Source organism: Protopterus annectens, chromosome 8.part0 (assembly GCF_019279795.1).
Source record: "Protopterus annectens isolate FY-2018-M chromosome 8.part0, PAN1.0, whole genome shotgun sequence".
In the NCBI taxonomy this organism is placed as follows: Eukaryota; Metazoa; Chordata; order Ceratodontiformes; family Protopteridae; genus Protopterus; species Protopterus annectens.
The window spans coordinates 1,813,127,997-1,813,145,438 of record NC_056741.1 but is presented as its reverse complement, the minus strand read 5'-3'; the positions used below and the strand labels follow the sequence as shown (position 1 = coordinate 1,813,145,438).

At 41.4% G+C, this 17,442-nt stretch overlaps 1 protein-coding gene and 1 non-coding gene across 3 annotated transcripts in view; one reads left to right on the top strand and one right to left on the bottom strand.

Annotated features, from left to right (window-relative positions):
• The window catches only part of VAC14 (VAC14 component of PIKFYVE complex), a 3,391,123-nt gene that overhangs the window by 1,792,084 nt on the left and 1,581,597 nt on the right, over positions 1-17,442 (bottom strand). The gene's annotated exons all lie outside the window — the stretch shown is intronic.
• Positions 12,997-13,067, top strand: TRNAG-GCC. The gene has a single exon. It is a non-coding gene; the product is annotated as a tRNA-Gly (tRNA).

The window sequence follows — 17,442 nt, the reverse complement described above, 5'->3', positions numbered from 1 at the left end:
CAGATGTTTGAGACCCTTTATCCTTTTGGTGAGGAACTTTTGTGGCCTCTCCAGCTGCTGCAAGTGTCGGGTCAGATACATTCGAATGGGGCATTGTACTCAATCATTGGTCTGATGAGTGATGAGTATAGGAGACTATGACCTCCCTTGATCTAGATGAGAATCCCTTCATGATAAGGTGGGCAATGTAGAAGGTCTTCCTAACTACTTTAGCTACATGGGTGTCGAATGACAGACTACTATCAACCTGGGTCCCCAGGTCCCTGATAACTTCTTCTGTGCTCAGTGGATTGCCACCTATTTGGTAGCTAGGGTAACCTTGTTTTTCCCGAAGGGTATGACTATGCATTTTTTGGCATTTAACTTTAGGCCATGGCTCTGGCACCAGTTATCCATTTCTGTGAGACCCTTCTGAAGGACATCTGTGTCAGATGTGTTTTCTACTATGGCGCCCAGTTTGCAGTCATCTGCAAACTTTGTCAGCCATAACCCTCCTGTGTTTGCTTGTACTTCAGAAAAGTAGATGCCAAACAAGAGTGGGCCCAGGACTGAGCCCTGTGGTACACCACTTGTGACAGGCTTTGAGTCTGACATGGCGCCAGCAACTCTGACCCTGTGGGTTCTGTCACTCAGCCAGTTTGCAACCCATCTTGTGATATATGGGTTAACATTTAAGCTGATGAGTTTTTCAATGATACCCGAGTGGGGTATTGTATCGAAGGCCTTCGCCAGATCGAGGTAGGCTGTATGGACTGCCTTTCCCTCATCAATGGCTTTGGTGACTGTTTCGAAAAAGTCAACCAAGTTTAGAAGGCATGATCTGCCTTTGACAAAGCCGAACTGGGATGGATCCAAAGTCTGCAAATTCCCTATGTCTTTATTTATGAGGTCCATTATGATCCTCTCCATGGCTTTGCAGATAAGGCTTGTCAAGCTAATGGGCCGGTAATTTCCAGGGTCGGTGGAGGCACCGCCTTTGTGAAGTGGGACCACAGTTGCAGTGCGCCACTCCCTGGGTACGTATCCACAGAGGTAAGACTATGATTAAACAGCTGTCCTAGCTGTGGGTTTAATTCCTCGTTGAGTTCGTGGAGCACACAGCCGGGGACACCATCAGGTCCCATGGATGCTGTGTTTTTGCTTTGGAGAGAGCAGTTCTCACTTGGGCGTTGGAGATGTTTGGGGGCTGCAATCGCTTGGTATAGATATCTCTCCTTTTGGGGAGGGGAGAAGTTTGCACTGAACCTGTCAGCCAGTATGTTGGCAATGTCTGTAGGATCAGTAATCTTCACATCATTTTGAACTAGTTCTGAGCATATCTGGGAGTTTCCTCCCAGGTTTCTAATATAGCTAAAGAAGGCCTTATGATTGTCTTTTGAGTCTTTAGCTATTTTTCTCTCAAAATTTGCTTTGGATGATTTTATGAGAGCTCTTAGTTTTTTACTTATAGTGATCAAGGGTGTCTTACCTTTTAAGGATTTTGCTCTATCTTGTAGTAGCTTCCTCCTTTTGTTGTAGAGTTTGTTTATGGCTGGGGTCCACCAGACTGGACGCTTGCCTTTGGTACAAAGAGTCTTTGTTTTGCTTGGGATTGCCTTATCCATGCAGTCCTGCAGGTGCTGGTAGAAGACATTTGTAAGTGATTCAGCGGCTTGAGTACTGTTTTCCGCCGGCTCGGGGGCCTTAAAGGAGACCAGACTAGTCTTTAGAAGTGTGAAGTCGGGTTTCGAGAAGTTCTTTACTGTCGTCTTTTTATTTCAGGTGGGGTGGGATGAGGACCTCCAGCGAGATTAGTTTGTGATCTGATCTCACCAGTGAGGGGTATACTTCCGGTGTTGAACATTGTGCTCCCATGTTCGTGATGATGAGATCAAGTATGTTTTCTCCTCTTGTGGGGATGGTGACTAGTTGTTCCATGGCATTTGAGTTTATGAATTCCAGGAACTTCTGGGCTAGGGTGTTTGGGCTTGAGTAGTGTTCCCAGTCTATATTAGGGTAATTGAAGTCACCTAGTATGATGGTGTTTGGTGATACATTTATCCCCTCTAGTGTTTTCAGGAAGGCCATGTGAGGTTCCTGAGTTTGTGAGGGTGGCCTGTAACATGCTACAATTTGCAGAGCAGTCTTGCCTATGGTTATTTGCACCTGGATGGTCTCCGATGCATCGTGCGTTGCCACCAGTCTTGAGGTGTGGGTGTCTTTGATGAATATGGATACCCCCCTCCTTTCTTGGTATTGTCCGGATTTTGGGGCCGGAACGCATGATAAGAGGTAAAACCTGATAGTGCTGGGGTGCTCTCAGGAGCCTTGAACCAGGTTTCTGTCACTGCACAGACATCGATGTTCTCCATACTGAGAAGGGCCTCGAGTGCGTGCATTTTGAGATTTAGACTTCTGGCATTGAGCAGCATTACCCTTAGTTTTTTCCTTTTTGTGTTCTAGGGTGGTAGGTTTAGAATTTGAGCCTTGCCTAAAAAGGCACTATGGGGGTGGCAAGAGCCTTTGCCAATATCCGAATCCCAGGGTGACAGGTGCAAGCCGTCCTTGAGCAGCGTGGCTTGTCCAGCATGTCATCCCAGGCAGACAGACATTGAATCCCCTTTGAATGACACCAGAGTTTAAGCCAATTGTTAAAGCTGATCATCTTATCTCTGTATTGTGGCATCATTCTTGGTGAAGGTAGGATACTGCTCAAGGTCAGGGTCCTACCTGCCTGGGCTACATAATCAGAGAGCTCCTCAATGTCTCTTCTCATGTAGTCCAAGGAGGTACGTCTCAGGTCGTTTACACCAGCGTGGACAATGACTGAGTCATATTTGTACCTGCTGTTGAGAGACCTGAGTGCTTGCGTTATATGGCGGATTCTAGCCCGACAGGCAGCTTACTGTGACCTTCTCCTTACTCAGTCTGGTGAGCGGGGACGTCAGTGTGTCTGACTATGGAGTCACCAATGACTAGTGTGTCTGGCATTGTGTTTGGCCTTAAGGGCTGTGACTGTTTGACACTCTGACTGTGAGGTCTATGTGTTGCAGGTGTTGTGTTCTGAGGTGGTGGTTGTTTGGGTGTCTGCTTTGGTGGCCTCTGCTGTTTTGGTAGATTTTTGATCAGAGCCGCCGAGTATGTCTTTGTGTGTTTATGTGTATGATTTGAGGTTGTGATGGTACTATGTGACACTGGGTCTATAGTGTGTGTGGTAACCTTCTCCTCCTGACTGGTCTTGCCAGTCCTATGTTGAGAGAGCTCAGCCTCCAGTTTGGCCGTATAGTTGCATCTCTCGCATGTATTTGTGTTTTGTGGGAGGAGGAGAGGGTTGTCTGTGTACATGAGGCAATTGTAACATTGCCTCAATATTCCCAGGTTCACCAGCTGAGCAGGAGAGGACACTAGCAACTGATCCCTCGACATGCTAGAAGGACTAGACAAAAACTTTAAGAGAGATTCCGGGGATGTGGGTGACCGAGAAATGGGGGTTTGCCTTTTGGGGTGCTATCTATAAGAGTGCCGTATCAAGGTAATAAGTACTGTAGGAGCAAGTGCTAGGTTTAACAGATAGAGAAAAGTCTACTTGGAGTCAAGTAGAGATGATCTTTTAGGTATTAGAGAAAGTGCTAGTAACAGGGATGCTTAAAGGTAAGATTGAAAAGAATGCACTCTGCAGTGTGCACTAGAGAAGTTAGATATGAAAGTAGGTAACTTGAGTTTTACCTGTTTAAAAAGTTAAGGTTTAGTGGAGAGTTACTATTTTTAAAACAGCAAGATGGACTGAAAGGGGTGGTTACTTTTGTATTTTGGTACTATGAAATACTGTAGGATGGCCAATAAATTTAAATAATTGAAGGGGTGGGATTTCAAAAGTGATGGTTTTGTGAATACTCACATAAGCCAGTGAAAGTAGAGAGAAATGAGATATATGGTCAGATTAACATAAGAGGCGGGCAACTAGAAAGACAGTGGTATTTAACAAGACAACTTAAATGGGTGGGAGGGAGGGAAAAATTCTGCCCGACTCAGAACAGAGAGAGCTGTGGTCTCTTTTGAAGTTTTAATATGCTGTTAAAACAGAATGCAAGCAAAACACAAGATAAAGAAAACAAACTACAGTATTCAAAACCTATATTCCATAAATACTCTGCGCTTGACATTACAACTACCCCCCCCTCCCTTATCAGGTTTCATGACCCTATATTGTCTGTTTGTTGATAATTCCTTTAAACAGAATTCTTCTGCAGATGTCAACTTCTTATGTATACTCAATCTTGTTTCAACCACTCTTCTTATCTGGGAGGTACATAAGCTTTCCAATGCTAGTACCAACGGATTTTGTGGTGGGATAAACAAACTGCTCCTTTTGACTATGTTAATCCCCCTCTCCCTCTCAATGCTAGCTTTGTTCATAAAGTATAAAGTACAGTTTTGTACCTACCATAAATGTAGATGTTCGAAGATCCACATTGCTGCAGTCCTTACACTTGGGTAGTCCGCTGTCCTCGGTCGGCCCAAATATCAAAGTATAAGGCTGACGTCGGTCAAGGCGCATTAGACTGACATCAGGACGTCAGGGTACAAATGCGCATGACCGACGTCATATCCTCAGTCTTTTCTTGCCCCAGATGTCAGAAGACCCTAAAAGGAAAGGTCAAAACTAAAAGACAGCAAACAACCAACCAACCACCCTTGCACTAATAATATGTACAATATATACAATATACACAATATTTACAACCCAACCCACACAACCGCCTCTAACTACAGAGCGGAAGGAGGGAGGGTAAATTGGACTGCAGCAATGTGGATCTTCGAACATCTACATTTATGGTAGGTACAAAACTGTACTATGTTCTTCATCTCACATTGCTGCAGTCCTTACACTTGGGTAGAATCCCAAAGCAGAGGTAAGGGAGGATGGCAAAACTATAAAGAAGCAGGAGCTGCCAAAATGCCCTGTAAAATAGCAGTGGCAAAACCAGCCCTAGATTTAGAGTAAAGTGGAAGGTGATAATGCTTAGAGAAAGTATGCACTGAACTCCAAGTAGCTGCCTCCAAAATATCTTTAGTTCCCACCCCTTAAAAGGCTGTCAGTAGCAGTAGCCCTAGTGGAATGAGGCCTAATCCCAGCTGGAATCTCCCTGCCATGATGGGAATAACAGAAAGCAATGCAAAACCCAATCCACTTAGAAATAGTTTGTTTTGACACAGGCTTGCCCTGAGAACTCAAAGCAAAAGAAACAAATAACTGCTGAGACTGCCTGAACCCTTTAGTTCTGCTCAAATAATATCGCAACTGCCTGTGTACATCTAAAGTGTGCAAAATCTTTTCCCCTTTATTTTGGGGATTTGCATAAAAAGTAGGCAAATGAATAGTTTGGTTTAAAGCCACACTAGAAACCACTTTAGGCATAAAGGAAGGATTAGTACAAAGATACCCTATCCTTATGGAAAATTAAGAAAGGCTCAACCGCCATAAGGGCCTGCAATTCAGAAACCCTTCTTGCAGAGGTAATGGCCAACAAAAAAGCAGTCTTCCATGATAAACATTTCAACTCGGTAGTAGCTGCAGGCTCAAAAGGTTGTAGAGTGAGTTTCTCCAACACAAAATTGAGATCCCAAGCAGGAGTAGGAGCTCTACGTGGGGGTCTTATATTCTTTCCCCTCTAAGAAATTGCTTGAACAAAGGATGAGAAAACAATGGTGGGTCACAGTCATAGTGAGCGAAATTGCTGCAGCATGAACCTTAATAGAAGAGAAGGACAAACCTTTGTCCAGTAACTCAGTAAGATATTGAAGAGCCACACTTAAATTAGGCTCAGAAACATCAAAATCCTTTGCTGCACTCCAAAATAAAAATCTCTTCCATTTATCTGCGTACACTTTCCTTGTACTAGGCCTTCTAGCTTCCAAAATAACATTCAAAACTTGCTGTGGAAGTTGAGACCCTCTATGGTTCAAAACAGAATATGCCAGGCTGTTAGGTGAAGAGAGTGAAGCTTGACATTGAGTAAATGACTGTCCTCCTGAGACAACAGGTGTGGAATCAAGGCAAAGGCCATGGTGCCTCGCGTACCAGACTTCTCAATAATGGGTACCAGTGCTGTCGAGGCCAATCTGGAGCTATTAAAATCATCCTTGGCTTGTCCTGTCTGACCTTTAGAAGTACCTTTGGGAGGAGAGGCAGAGGTGGAAAGGCATACACATGAAGATTGCTCCAATTGAAAGAAAGAGCATCCACTTTCCAAGCTGTGGGATGAAACCTTTTCGTGCAAAACTTTGGCAGCTGGTGGTTTAGTGGAGAAGCGAACAGATCTATGTCTGGAGTTCCCCATGACACTGTCAATTTCTGAAATACATGAGGATCCAATTTCCACTCGTGGGGATCCATAATTCGTCTGCTCAACACATCTGCTAAGGAGTTCTGTGCTCCCGGCAGAAACCTTGCCTGAAGATTTAGTTGTAAACTGAGAGCAGTCTCCCACAAAATCATTGCTTGCCTGCATAGAGGATAAGAATGAGTTCCCTCTTGCTTGTTGATGTACCACATGACAGTTGTGTTGTCTGTTAGAATCAACACCTGCCCTGGAAGAAGTAAATCCTTGAAAGCTATTAATGCAAACTGGACTGCTAACATCTCCTTCAAGTTGATATGCAGATGTTGTAGTCTGGCAGGCCACTTGTCTTGTATCCACTTTCCATTTAGATGAGCTCCCCAAGCTTTGTCTGAGGCATCTGTCGTTAGAATCTGACTCGCCTCTGGCCGGGTCACAGAGAGTCCCTTGTTTAGGTGACATTCCTGAGCCCACCACAAAAATTCCTTTTGAATGCAAGGTATTATTTGAATGACAGTGTCCAGATCCTGGCAGTGCTGTGTCCATACATTTTTGAGATACCATTGTAGCTTCCTCATATGCAGTTTGGCATTGGGAAGCACCAGAATACAAGATGCCATGAACCCCAAGGCTTGAAGGACTGTCCTTGCAGTCAGCCTGGACTGATGAGACAATTGATGAAAGTAAAGGGAAAGATTCTTTTGTTTGTCCGGGGTCAAAAGGCCATCTGGGATGCTGTATTCAGTCTTACACCCAGAAAGCACATGTCCTGAGAGGGTACTAGACTGGACTTTATTTCGTTCACAGAATACCCCAGGCATCTTAGCACTGCTATCACATATTCCAAATGATGAAGAAGCTCGTCCATTTCTTGAGCCAGAATCAGGCAATCGTCCAAATAAGGATAGATCTGTATTCCTTTTAGCCTGAAGAAAGCTATCACTGGAGCCAGAACTTTCGTGAACACTCTGGGCGCAGTAGATAAGCCAAAGGCCAATGCAGAGAACTGATAATGAGAAGTCCCAGCCCGAAAACGCAGATACTTCCTGCAACTCAGTCTGATAGGAACATGAAGGTAAGCCTCCTTGAGATCCAAAGTTACCATCCAATGATCTTTGCCCAGCAGAGGTAAAAGCTGTTGTAACGTCAACATTTTGAACTTTGGAATGTCCAGATAAGTGTTGAGGATAGATAAATCCAAAATTGGTCTCCACGTGTTCCCCTTCTTTGGTACTAGGAACAGGCGAGAATAAAATCCTAGGCCCACTTCTGGCATAGGGACTGGCTGTATGGCCCCTATTTGAAGTAACAGAGAAATTTGTTTGTGAGCCTCTATTCTTTGCTGAGGAGGAACGTCTGGCATGCCTTTGAAAGGAGGCAAGGTATGGAAATAAAACCTGTAACCTTGGTGTATGATATCCAATACCCATCTGTCTTGGGTAATTAAACTCCAATTTTCCTTGAAAAGTGCCAACCTTCCTCCCAAAGGTGCTGCCAGACGAGAAGGCTCTGGCAGCTGAAAAGGTAGGTCATTGGGTCTGTTTACGAAAGGACTGACCCCTGCCCTCACCCGAAGACTGAGCAGGTGAACTCCCTGTTCTAGGCCTGAAAGAGCCCTGAGCTCTGCCCCTACCACGTCTAGATCTACCCCTAGACTGGGAATCATAAGAAGGATACGTCCACCCCTTGGTAGGCCAATTTCTACTAAACTGGAGGCTGAACCTGCAAGAAATCTTTAACAGTCTGCATAGACTTAGCCTTGTCTTCCATTTTCTTTAAGACTGCCTCAACAGGTGAACCAAACAACACATCAGATTATAAAGGAGCATCTAAAATCCTTGTCTTAACATGGTCAGATAAATTCTGATCCCTCAGCCAGGCGTGCCTGCGAAGAACTGACCCAGTGGCAGCCACCCTAGACGAGGCCTGTACAGCATCAAAACCACATTGCAAAGAATGCTTACCCACCTGTTCAGAAACATGTACTAAATCTTGTAACTCTTTACACTCAATACCTTCCGCCAGAGCATCTACCTTAGACTTCAATTGAGAAAGTAGATAGTTTTGGTATTTCAACATGTGAAACTGGCAATTCAAAGCCCTCATAGCAAGGGTGGAAGAAGTATAGACTTTCTTTCCCCATCTATCCAAAGCCCTGGCCTCTATCTGGAGGAACCGGTTTTAACAACAGAAGCCTTAACACCCTTAGGCCCCTGACTAACAGTTTCTGGGTCGCCCTAGGACTCTTAAAAGATACTTATGAGCTTCAGGCACCCTGTAATACCTATCCGGTTTAACAGGAGCAGGAGGCAAAGAATCAGGATTAAGAGAAGCCTCTGCAAACACATCTTCCACAACATCCAGAACAGGAGGTATAGCCAAAGGCCTATGCTGGGGTAAAAAAAATTCCCTAAGCCTTTTCCTGGAATCAGAGAAGTCCTGACCTTCCCACTTAAAATGCTCCCTCATGGAATGAAGAGTCTCTGAAAAGAAAAATCCTCAGGAGGAGAAGCAGAAGGAGTAGAATCATCCACATCAGAATCAGAATAAGGAGAATACTCCTGCAAGTCTTCAGTCAAGACTCTGAAACATCCAAGCCTGCTCAAAACTCCCCAACTCAGGTTCCACCCTAGGTCTCTTATCAGGAGGGGCAAAGAACCTCTAATCAAAGTAATCAAATCTTCTGCCATTTTAAGCATATGCTTCTTGGGCACAGATCCTGAAGAGCTAGGAGTGACACCAACTGAAGCTAAACCTGGCCTGCCTCTGGGAGAAGCCTTGGAAACAGAAGGAGAAGTTCTAACCACCCTAGGAAGGGAGGGGAGTACAGTAACCTGAGAGGCCCCTTCAGCCCGACCTGCCTCCTGAGAGGCCACATCCTGCAATAACAAAGTTTCCCCCTGGGACTCCAGAGAAACCTCCGGCGAAACCCCCGGCTCCACCGACACCTCTAAAGAACCGGCGTCCGGAACGGACGGCTCTTCTTGCCTGGGCTTAGCTGCTTTGTCCTTGCGCTTCTTGAAGCGGACGCCGGAGCATCCGGCGGCATATTATAATTGCACCGCTTCAAGACTAACCTGGCACAATCTAACCTTCTCTTAATAGTGCGCTTATTGAATCTAGCACAAAAGCGACACCCAACAACGTCGTGCTCAGGCCCTAAACAAGGAATACACAAAGTATGATAATCTCTATGCGATCTGTTTCCCACAAGAAATACAGTTATTCACTTTTCTGACATCCGGTAAACCACTGAGGCAAGAAAAACTAAAATATTCCCCAACGGGTACTTAGCCAACTTTGACTCGGTCTGAAACTCCGAATTCGAAAAATTTCAGAACGCCGAACGGCACTTGCAATGCTGCTTCTGCATCGGACCATGCGGCAAAAAAGACTGAGGATATGACGTCGGTCATGCGCATTTGTACCCTGACGTCCTGATGTCAGTCTAATGCGCCTTGACCGACGTCAGCCTTATACTTTGATATTCGGGCCGACCGAGGACAGCGGACTACCCAAGTGTAAGGACTGCAGCAATGTGAGATGAAGAACATCTTTAAATTTAGTTGTCTCATGTATAATTTTAGATTAATAATAAGTTTACTTATGTCATATTTGAAACTGGGTACAAAAGAGAATCCTTTTTTCATCAGACTTAGATGACTATTAGAAATATTCATATCTGAATAATTATAGATGTTAAAAGACCCATCACCTATGATAGCTGGACCTTCATTGTTGTCAACATTTGTATCTAAACTAAGGGGAATGACAAGTGAGTCATAGTTCTCATTATTCATTGAGGTATCAATACTAACCAATAACAGTTCTGCAGTGCTGGTAGTATGATTCCACGACTACTCTGTGCTTGACATTACAACTACCCCCCCTCCCATGTGGAATGCAAGTTGAAGCCGATGAGGGAGGGTTTTTTTTTTTTGAGAACCCACCCCCATTAAGGCGATCCGATCGGTTAAGGAACCGGGGTCAACCACAGAATCATATGGAAGAAAGAACACCCCACTGGCAGAATCAACAAGTAAGAAACAGTTGAAGGGGTGGGGGGGCAGAGGAGGAACAATTCCAACAGGAATTGGCAATACAGGGAGAACAACCATTACTGATAAAGGATACTATGAATCATACTACCAGCACTACAGAACTGGTATTGGTTAGTATTATGCAGAATAAAAACAAAGAAATGTAATATAGTCACCTTTGGTTAAACTACTACTCCTCCATAATATCACAAAATTGTAATCCATTTTTAGGCTGACACTATGATCTTTGATTTATGAGTGGATTTAGACAATATGCTGTCCTTAAATCATTATATTGCTATATTTCAAGTGCTATCAAAAAATCCTTCTACCTTTCTCATGTCATTTGCTGTGGTTTTCTTCTAGATTTCAAGGTCATACTAATTCCTTTTTAATGCACTATCATTTGTCCCACCATAAAATACAAGGGTCAGTATAGCACGGATAGTTCTAAACAACCCCCCCAAACTAATATGACCCCAATGTTTTATAGCAAAATCAATTTACAGATCAAGGAAGTGCTCTTCTACTTTTTCTTTCAGAAGAAAGATATTGCCATTATTTTTTTGGCCTATGATTCCTTCAATATATCTGTCTTCTGTCTTCCAAGCTGTGTCCAGTTTTGTTGTCTGATGCCTCTTTTTCCTCAAAGGGAAAAACTACTCAGTTAATAACCATTCCGTAACCCAGTTCTATGGCAAAATATCAGTAAGGTTTGCTTGATAGGGAAATTGCTCACATGTTGTCTCAGTCACCCATGGAACATGGTTCCCTTCCAAATCAGACAGTACAAAAACCCTTGTACCATGCAAACTTAAGTAAGGCATGGGATTTTGAAAATTCAACTTGGGAGCCACTTCTAGAAACTACTCAGCTTAGAGTACTTTATCACTATTGACTTAGTTTTAAATGATTGAAATACCACTACCTTAGTATAATCCTATAAACCAAATTGCTAGGTACCTTCTAAAGAGCTACCAGATTCTGGTAGAAAAGCTTCAGTAACAGAATCATTTCATAATGGAAAAGTTGTTGCAGTTTGTTGTAACTCAGGGCACTTTTCTTAAGGCAGACGTAGACTAAAACCAGCAGTCATATATCAGTCTTTCAAAAAGTGGAACAAAAGGAAAATTAAACAGCTGTTCTTTACAGGTGTTTTAAGAATATGTTGGGCACTTTACAGCACATTCAGCTTGGAGAAAATCAGGAGAAGAGTAAAAAAAAAAAAAAAAAACATGACAAATACAAGAATACCATGAAGGGTGTTAAAAAGGAGATGAAAAAAAAAACAGAGAATCAGTTTGTGATCTTTTTGGTGAATGCCTTATGCAAGTTTCTGTGTTTAAAATAATTAGGAAGACAGTTCATGACCCAGCTGCACTGTCGTCAGCAAGATTACATATTTAAAATTATTGCTGACGAGCACACATGTATATACATATGCAGTAAGGAAAAACACTGTAGGACCCACCACGCTGGAGAAATCAGTCAAGGTACAAGGCATAAATCCACAAGGCAGTTTATTAAACGATAAAAACAGGATGAGCGCTTTCGCGTACTATTAACGTACGCTTCTTCAGATCAAAGTTAAAATGAAAGCTTTCCTTTTTATACTAATGCAAAACCATCTATTATTCAATTAACCATGTAATTATGAAGTTAATTGTCAAACCTGGCCATTATCTTAAAGGCACATCTCTACTTTCTAACTGCATAATGTGTCCTTCATACAAGACTAAAAATAAATTATAAAATATAAACTGTTGTTAACAGCCTATGTATAAAACATCAAGCATAACATGTAAATTAACAATATTGCAATATTGCAAGTATTACTAAAACTCTGAGACAATTGATACACAGGTAACTTCCAGCTAAGGAATGAAATTAAATAACTATTGCAGAAAATATAAACTACATAACTAATGTAAAAAATACAGATCTAACTCATTAATACACCTGTATTAGATCAAATCAAAACCTCTATTATACAAGCAAAATATTATCATATATATAAGTAAATATATAAACATATATGAATAAATAAATATATAAATATCTAAGACATTCTAGTAGTATATAACACTGATATATACACATATTTATATTTATTCATTTATTTATACTGAAACCAGCATATATGTAGGCAAACATACTAGCAAAGGTAAAATATGTAAGTAACCATGATGCCAAATAAATGAATGTATATACATATACAAGTATGTCAGTGTGTTTGTGTATGTGTATTTGTATGCTTATGTGCAGACAGACAGACATGCACAAGCTAACTGTACAAACTTCAAATGAGCCAGTAATATTGTACTTTACTGTACAAGTAAATTAATGTGTATTCTTTCCTATTTAAGTTTCTAATGTTGGAGATGCTGATTGTCAGCCAGTAGTAAATCAAAGCATCAACTAGAAAAAGTTAAGTTTACTTCAATTTCATTAGTGAAATTTATTCTAAGCAGTGAAATCCAGTGATTGCTGGAATATGAAAAAGATGGAATTAGTGTTTCCTAAAGAATGCCTGACAGCAGAGAAGTGATGATGTGGCATATATCCAGATATACTATGTAAGCATGTATCTTGATTTTCAAACCATATGAATGAGCTTAAAACATCTGTCAACATCTGCATTGGTGGTTCAGTGGTAGAATTCTCGCCTGCCACGCGGGGGGCCCGGGTTCGATTCCCGGCCAATGCATGACTACTTTTTTAGATTCATTAGTCACACAAAACATGCAGCAGTAGAGAAGAAATGAAAAAAATAAAATAAATTTAGCCCTTCATCCCACCTGTACCATTCTCTGTTTCATAACTGTACTTGAAGCATAAATGTTTACTGATGATTCTCTATCAAACATATTTGTCTTCTTTACTTAAGCTTATGTGACACCATTGCATCCCAGAATGTGAAGATGACTATGGAAAGGTCAGGAGAGCCCGATCCTGCTTCCATTCTATTTCACAGATGACAGTCTTTTCTTAAAATGATCATTATGTTACAGCTGGTGATAATAGGATGCAAATAAAGACATAACCTGTCCTTTACTAGGGTCCTTTAGACTTTATCAAACATACATTTGTTTGAAAAGTGTCAGCGGGGATATTTTGCTAACTGTTCATATTTACCAAATGCGTGTAGATGAACATCTGTTTTCCAAAACAGGTATGTGGGCTTGTAATAGGGATGTGTGTATGTTTGTGTGTGTTCGCAGGTTAGAGATAGAGTTAGATAATGGGATGGATTTAGTGTGTGTGTGTGTGTGTGTGTGTGTGTGTGTGTGTGTGTGTGTGTGTGTGTGTGTGTGCGCGCATGTGTGCGTTTGTGTGTGCATGTCTCCAACTTTTTGCAGGATAGGATCAGAGGGAGTAATGTCTGCTACCCTGTAACACAAACCTAAAGTCTAGCCTTATAAAAATCCTTTCTGCAACACTACCCTTCTTTACTCAGATTAGGGCATTGTGTTACAGATTTTTGTTTTCCTTCTCTTATCTTTTGTAATTTCTGAGTATAGTGATTTCAGTAATGTGAATGTTTGAAAGCTTCTTACAGATGTTTTGCATTCGACAATTTTACCTATTGAGCATTCCTACTGTAATCCCGTACTAAGGCTGTTTATGTCCTGAGTGGTTTGCATCTCCCCCTCACATGTAGAGGTCAGGATTACAGAAGCTGTCCACAATAGGGCACAGCCTTCCAGTGACCAGACAATCTGATTATGCAAAGCAGTGGATTATGATATTTTTAAACTCTTTTATTCCAACACTTAAGTCACTGTTGTATAGACAGACTGACTGAATGTCCACCAAAATATGCATTTCCCTGATATTTTGTTTGGATGAAACAGTCATAGGTTTGTAGGCTCATAGGTCATTACTAGGCTTGTGGCTGGGGTGACCTTTGAGAAGTTTAGTCAAACTATCACAATAGCAATGTGATGCAGTAGTCACCATTATAAAGGAGAGCTATATAACAAAACCTCAGAAGTGAATTTGCAACTTCCTGTTCACTTGTCAAGTGTGGATCTAAATGAAGCTAGGATGATGCTTATTTTTGTATGCAGATAGAGTCCCTTCTAAAGGATGGGGAAGCACTAAGGTATCCAACGTGACAGCAAGTCCTTTTTATACGCCAGTACGAGTTGAGTTGTTTGATTTGGGTATTTGTGATGACACCAGTTTTGTGAAGACTGACAAAATCCAAATTCACAGGGTCTTCCATAGCAGACAGAGCAAAATGTGCAGGATTTTAGACTGCAAGATTAGCTTATGGAGCCTGGTCCTGTAATGTTCTTATTTTGGAATCTCTGACATCTCTCTAATTAGACAAGTTATTCTGTGACAGAAATGTTAAAGGTGATGCTGTATTTAGTTCCAGGCGAAAGGAGAAATGTAGAGAGAGAGAAATTAAGATTTCCATAGACCTTACCAAGATGCCCTTGAAAAACACTTGTACTACATAGATTTTTGAAGTACAACTCATACACCTCTGAGTGAAGGTCAGTTATTCATCACAGTCTGATTGAGGCATAGTTATTTTGTCAAGATTTACATAGCTGTTTGTAAGCAAGAAATACACTCAGATCTCTAATGATGGTAACAGTTTTAAGGAGGTGAGCTACAGAAGTCTGACGTCCCAGATGTAATGGCACTACATTTTTTGGCATTGTGCTTTAGTCCCCGTTTATTACACCTGACAATGGTCTGATGAAGCCCTTTCTGGAGTGAGTGAGTGTTAGTGAGGGAGTCTATAATACCTGTCAGTTCACAATCATCAGAATACTTGGTAGCCATATACATTTGAGGGCTGCTTTGACATCAGGGAAGCAGATACCAAGGAGCCAGGGGCCTAGGACTGAGCCTTGTGGTTTACTGCTAGTGGCTTTTTTTGTGTAGGAGAAGCTACCAACTTAAAATGTAGTGATTCTATCTGCAGCCAGTTAGCCATCCCACCCATTGTTGAGGAGCTTGTTGATAATCCCTGCATGGGGAATGGTATTAAATCCTGCTAAGCAGTGTAAATAAATTGACTGCTATCCAGTGGCCACCATTATGAAGGAAAACTGTATAACAAAACCTCAGAAGTGAATTTCCAATTTCCAATTCACTTTTCAAGTGTGGATTTAAATGAATCTAGGATGATGCTTTTTTTCATATGAAGATGGAGTCGCTTCTAAAGGATGGGGAAACACTAAAGTATCTAATATGACAGCAGGTCATTTTCATAAGCCAGTACAAGTTGAGATGTTTGATATGGGCATTTGTGGTGACACCAGTTTTATGAAGACTGACAAAATTCGAATTGCCAGGGTCTTCCGACAGAGTAAAATGTGAGGGATTTTAGACTGCAAGATGAGTTTATGGAGCCCGGTCCTCTCATGTTCTTATTTTGGAATCTCTGACATCTCTCTAATTATAAAAGTTATTTGGTGACACAAATGTTAAAGGTAATGCTGTATTTAGTGCCAGGCAAAAGATGAAATGAAGAGAGAGAGAGAGAGAGACTGAAATTTCCATAGCCCTTACCAAGATGCCCTTAGAAATTACCTGGGTACATAGATTTTTGAAGTATAACCCACACTCACTGATTGAAGGACAGTTTTTCATCACAATCTGATTGAGGCAGTTATTTTTTCAAGAAATGTGCCAGATTTGCATAGCTGTTTTGTAAGCAAGAAATAAACTCATATCTCTAATGACGGTAAAAGTTTTAAGGAGGTGATCTATAGAAGACTGACTTCCCAGATATAATAGCACTTAATTTTTTTTGGCATTCTGCTTTAGTCTATGGTTATTACACCTTACAATGGTCTGATCAAGCCCTTTCTGAATTAAGCACGTCTCAGTGAGGGAGTCTATAAAATCTGTCACTTCACAATCATCATACTTGTTAGCCATAAACCTTTGAGGCCTGTTTTGACATCAGGGAAGTAGATGCCACGGAGCAGAGGGCCTAGGACTGACCGCTGTGGTTCTGTGCTAGTGGCTTTTTATATGGAGGAGATGCTACCAACTTAAACAATATGGATTCTACCAGGAGCCAGTCAGCCATCCACCACTTTGTTGGGTAACTTGTAGATAATCCCTGCATGGGGAATGGTAGTAAATCCTGCTAAACAGTGTAAATGAATTGACTCTTATCCAAAGCCTCATTAGCCCTTTCAAAAAAATAAAGTAGCTTAACAAACGCACTCTGCCTTTCTTAAAACCAAAGTGATTTGGGTCATGGGAATGGAAGTAACCTTTTTGTTTTGAGTTTTGTGATGATGCATTCCATGACCTTAGGCAATAACAGTGAGACTTACAGGTCTATATTTACTGTGATCTGTGGTCTGGATGTCAGTATACAATAGTACCACTGTCTCAGTTCTCTACACCACTGTTATATAGTCAATAGTGACGCTTATGTTTAATAGGTTCAGAACTGGCTGAACTAAGTTGTATTTGCACTTATCAGGAAGCAACTGTGTTACTATACAAGTCTCATAGAGCTAGTATTATGCGTTAAAGAGGACATATATAGGATTTTTATGGAGATTTTCACAGAAAGGGTTGTTAGGGGACAGTGGTGCACATGATCAATGAGAAGCTGGATCTGAACTTGTCAGTACGGAAACTGCCAATCAGAATAAGCATTACCATTTCGTATCCGCTTGGAGTTATACGTGAGTTTTCTCATATGACTGAATAAGGTCTTTTATTTCCTTTTAGGGACAGTAACAATCTTTAGCTCATAACTTTGTGCACTTAAGGCATTTGCTAGCTGCTTTTTAAGTACTTTTTATGCCTAGAGTTGATAGATTTTTCTTAAATAGCTAGTAGTTTCTAATGGTTATGAAGTTTGTTGATGTGAAAATTCAACTGTATATGCTCATTTTTAGTTACCTTTCCATTTGTAACATGTGATAACAGATGTTTCAATACAGCTATTTTAGATAACAATAAAATGTATTTATTTTGTTTTTGTTGACCAGAAAAATCTGAATGAGCAGTGCCCATTTTCACTTTAGGCCTGGGGAGAAAAGCTTCATCTATACAAAGGGAGCACTAACATCCTGGAAGAAAGCTGTGATGGC